Source organism: Macrobrachium rosenbergii, chromosome 36 (assembly GCF_040412425.1).
Source record: "Macrobrachium rosenbergii isolate ZJJX-2024 chromosome 36, ASM4041242v1, whole genome shotgun sequence".
Taxonomy (NCBI): domain Eukaryota; kingdom Metazoa; phylum Arthropoda; class Malacostraca; order Decapoda; family Palaemonidae; genus Macrobrachium; species Macrobrachium rosenbergii.
The window spans coordinates 9,017,918-9,022,917 of record NC_089776.1 but is presented as its reverse complement, the minus strand read 5'-3'; the positions used below and the strand labels follow the sequence as shown (position 1 = coordinate 9,022,917).

At 39.0% G+C, this 5,000-nt stretch overlaps 1 protein-coding gene and 1 long non-coding RNA gene across 3 annotated transcripts in view; one reads left to right on the top strand and one right to left on the bottom strand.

The window, feature by feature from the left end:
- LOC136856602 (uncharacterized) overlaps positions 1-5,000 on the bottom strand; it is a 346,791-nt gene that overhangs the window by 16,800 nt on the left and 324,991 nt on the right. The window lies entirely within an intron of this gene.
- LOC136856601 (ligand of Numb protein X 2-like) overlaps positions 4,706-5,000 on the top strand; it is a 56,489-nt gene continuing 56,194 nt past the window's right edge. The window contains exon 1 of one of the 2 annotated variants that reach the window (XM_067134530.1): positions 4,706-5,000. This exon is cut by the window's right edge and continues 22 nt beyond it. The gene's annotated coding sequence lies outside the window, so the exon portion shown is untranslated. The other variant, XM_067134531.1, reaches the window with a different exon arrangement.

Genomic DNA, 5,000 nt, shown 5'->3' with positions numbered 1-5,000 from the left:
AAGCAACGAAGCACACAGGGATTACTCAAACAGCAACAAGCAATCGGAAGCGGACTTGGATTAATAAAACAACAACAAGCAACGAAGCACACAGGTATCACTGAAAAAGTAACAAGCAATGAAGCGGACTAGAGTTACTGGAACAGGTAAGTTGACTGGAAGCACCTGCTCGAGAGAGAGAGAGAGAGAGAGAGAGAGAGAGAGAGAGAGAGAGAGAGAGAGAGAGAGACCACAAGCAATCAGCTGGCCGCAAGCACTAGACCGATGCTCCTTCAAGCGAAAATGCAATAGGAGATAATTGCGAAGATTCCAGCAGGATTTCAACCATATCCTTATCGTCCATTTCCTAGGAAGAGTCAAAGATCCTGTTCTATATTCTATCTACGATTCTTTTTTTTTTTCTCTAACTCTTCTTCCATCTCTGGTAATTATGTTGCATTTTTTCATCTCTGCATCTTTCTAAGTGGTCTTACATTCGGCTGACATGAAGAGAGAGAGAGAGAGAGAGAGAGAGAGAGAGAGAGAGAGAGAGAGAGAGAGAGAGAGAGAGAGAGAGAACTCTTCTCTTCCAGAGAGAGAGAGAGAGAGAGAGAGAGAGAATTCCTCACTTCCAAAGAGAGAGAGAGAGAGAGAGAGAGAGAGAATTCCTCTTTCAAAGAGGGAGAGAGAGAGAGAACTCCTCACTTCCAGAGAGAGAGAGAGAGAGAGAGAGAGAGAGAGAGAATTCCTCACTTCCTGATTAAGGGCAGGAATTATTCAGCTGGAATTTTTATATCCCCTAATGCTTCTTCCTGATTAAGGGAAGAATTATTCGAATTTTGATACTAATGCTTCAAGGGAAGTCGAATTGATACAATCCAAGCGGTAAAGTCTCTCTCAGGCAACCCACGACTTTTATGCTTCTCTAATAACTGTGAAAATCATCAATAAAAAAAAATCACTTACATTTGTTTGTTTTCTTTCAACGCTCAATCTTTTGTGGGAGATTTCTTCTTCTTCATTTTCCGCAGAGAAAGGTGCAACGTGGCTTTGTTTTCTGGTCAGAGGTTCGGATTACGGAAGAATGTTCATTTTAACGATCAATTTTGATTGCACTTCACTTATTTATACGTCTGCTATTGTTTACTTTTAGATATCGTCAGAAACTTATTCACAGAGGAAGATAAAAACAAGTAAAAAATGGCGCAATCCAGTTTTCTGTACAGCCGTTACAGCGTATAATCAAGGCCAACAAAAACAGACCTACCTTTTGGAGTTCTCGGTATAATGCTGTATGTGCAGCGGCCCATGAAACTTTAACCACGGCCCGGTGGTGGCCTGGTCTATATCGTTGCCAGAAGCACGATTATGGCTAACTTTAACCTTAAATAAAATAAAAACTACTGAGGCTAGAGGGCTGCAATTTGGTATGTTTGATGATTGGAAGGTGGTTGATCAACTTACCAATTTGCAGCCCTCTAGCCTCAGTAGTTTTTAAGATCTGAGGGCGGACAGAAAAAAGTGAGGGAAGAATAAAGTGCGGACGGACAGACAAAGCCGGCACAACAGTTTTTCTTTTACAGAAAACTAGAAAACGAATTGAATTTACCTGTAGAAATAAGCATTTTAAACAAATATATTAGCTTTGTGAATATTCAAAACTTTTTTCAGACATTTTTGGCATAATAAAGAGCTCCTCATGAAATCGATAAAGATGCCTCTTACGGTTCAAAAACGTCAATGATTTTGTTAAGCCGAGCGGAGGAAAATACGTGATTAAGCAAAGCCTTCATTAAATACAGTTCGCTTTCCTTATCAACATTTTTAAGCACCGACGCTACTTTTCTAGACAACAGAAATCGTGATTCCTACCATTTGTATCATACGTACACATACACATACATAGATACATACATATGTATACATATAATTATATATATACGAGTATATGTATATATATGTGTGTGTGTGTTCAGCAAGTGAATGTGTGCGCTAAGTTACCAACACAATTAAGAAAATACACTGGCTACTGGCTTTGCTGAGAGAGAGAGAGAGAGAGAGAGAGAGAGAGAGAGAGAGAGAGAGAGAGAGAGAGAGAGAGAGAGAGAAACTGCGCCCGGGAGAAAGCAGGATTCTAAGAGATCCAATTACCTCTCAAGTCTCGAGGTGTTGGTGCACTTAACGGATTCTTGGATATTTCTCGGTATTCGATTTTATTTTAGAAGCCTCTGTGCAGCACTTAATTATCTTCAGTTATTATTATTATTATTTGTGAGAATCTCGCAATCACACGAGTCACTAAAATGACGCAGGAACCCACAGTGATGTCAGTGTGAATGTACATTGAAACTATGTATAAAACGAAAGCTTTATATGAATATATTTTTGAAACATCATTTAAAACATATTGTTAATGTATGTTAACACTGACATCATTGTGAATTTCTTTATTATTATTATTATTATTATTATTATTGAAACAAATCCACAGTTATGCATGGGTACAAATTTTCACAAATAGATCTATATAGATCTATACAGATTTATATATACCCATACATAACCGTTGATATATTTCTCCATTTCAAAACTCATGCTATTATTATTATTATTATTATTATTATTATTATTATTATTATTATTATTATTCGTGACGCCAAGAGTCACTTTATCATTCCTTCTGTGTGTCACAGAAATGACAAAATTGATAAATTACCAAATTGGCGTGTTTCCACTTTTTTGTCATTTTTTAAAAAACTTTAGGATTTTCAGCAAAGCGAAATTCTGACTACTGATTCTCAACTTCCCTTTGAGTAAATAGAGAGAGAGAGAGAGAGAGAGAGAGAGAGAGAGAGAGAGAGAGAGAGAGAGAGAGAGAGAGAGAGTCCATTATCAGTCCACAATGTTGCCTCTGCTCTTTGTTCAAGTGATTTAAAATATTAAACAGAATTTTTTTCTAGCTTTGCACTCGTTTGAACGCTCGTTAGGGTTACGCAAGCTTATGATCTATATTTACTCTCAAATACCTGTAAAAATTTCTCTCTCTCTCTCTCTCTCTCTCTCTCTCTCTCTCTCTCTCTCTCTCTCTCTCTCTCTCTTGGCACGTAAACTATGGTAGTAAAACCTCAAGACCTTTAAAAGCCTATATAGACGGAGTCATTGGCCTAGTCAACCCTCTCTCTCTCTCTCTCTCTCTCTCTCTCTCTCTAGTAATAAAACCTAAAGGCCTTGAAAGGCTTCTATAGATGGAGTCATTGACCCAGTCAATCAGTTTCTTCTCTCTCTCTCTCTCTCTCTCTCTCTCTCTCTCTCTCTCTCTCTCTCTCTCTCTCTCTCGGCCTAGTCAATAATTTTTTCCTTTTTTTTTCTGTGTTCCACTTTCCTGTCGCTATCTCTCGACCTAAGGTTGCATTCCTGGCTTTCGAACAGAATGAATCAGGTTCAGTCGACTTTTGTTAGCATAACTAACGGTCGAACGGTTTATGAGATTTTTTTTTTTTGTGAGGCCTTTAATACTCGCTGTCTGGTGTCTTGACGAGGCACTGAAGAAGAAGAAGAAGAAGAAGAAGATACTGAAGAAGATCACTAGATATTCTGAGCGTCTCTCCAAATACAATAAAATGATATATATATATATATATATATATATATATATATATATATATATATATATATATATATATATATATATATATAGATAGATAGATAGATAGATATATATATTAGATAATTGTCCTCTTTTATGCTAAGAAGTATTCCAGGAGATATCTCCTAGCAAATTTTAAATGAGGCTTTAATGGTTAATCCCAGTGAGGTTTTTTTAATGTTTTTTCACGATTTTTCGGATGAAATATATGATTCTGTTTCAAACCTCTGTCACCACCAACACTCAGAAAAAGATATATAAATATATATAAAAATATAAATCTATAATGTAAAAATATATATATAAATGGAAGACGTAATTTCGAAATTAACTAAGAACTAGAAAAAAACCTCAACATCTAAAAAAATTTTTTTTTGTTACCACAGTTCAGCTTCTGCATTTATTCTCTAATGATAAGTTTTGTGCATTCTCGCAGTATGCACAGACGGAGAGAGAGAGAGAGAGAGAGAGAGAGAGAGAGAGAGAGAGAGAGAGAGAGAGAGTTGGTAGCATATAGAGAAGCGCATTCTACAAGTATTTTGTAATTGCCGACTTGTTTTTGCGCATATTCGAGTTTCCCCACCTCAGAAACGCTCTTGTAATCACAGACCGAACTGCAAGAAGAGAGAGAGAGAGAGAGAGAGAGAGAGAGAGAGGTGGGAGGCGCCCTTGATTCCGGCGTCAGTCGACAGGCACAATGACCAACCCGAGTGAAATGATTAATGCATGTTTACCCGCCTGGGACCGCGGAGTCTTTCCGCGAGACGTCTGAAAAAAAGTTCCTCGTTTAGGCGCCTAAACACTGTGATACAGCGTTTAGATCTGGCCGCAAAGTGCTCAGAACTCTAGCGGAAAGGTATGGGATGCAACAGATCGATGGATCGCTTCGCTCTTTCTCTCATTTTCGATGTGAGAATTAAAAATATAAAAGCGGTAGCGCCGCGGCGGCTGATTCGGTCTGGCCTTGGGAAGTTCGGCCTAGAATGCGAAGTTCCTCCCTCCCAGTCCAGGCAGCGACTGGAGGAGGAAGAGGAGGAGGACGACCACCAGAGAGCTGAGGTGGAGAGAGCTCACTCACTCACTCAGTGTGTGCTCGGCAGTCGCGGAGGTCGGACCTTTACCGAACCGCCTCTCGTGTCACTTTCCCTCCCCCCAAACAAAACCTTCTCGTTGCTTGAAAACTCTACGCCATTCGACCTCCCCATTTCCTTTATACCTGTCGCCATCGTCTTTTTTTTTTTTTTAACTCCTCCTTAGTGAACGGGAGAGGGCGTAGACGAATGCTTCTAGGTAATAAGCGGGCCTGCGGAAATCGGTTGGACGGATATAAACAAAGAAGCCCCATGCATTAATTTTCCGATATGGAACTCGCGTG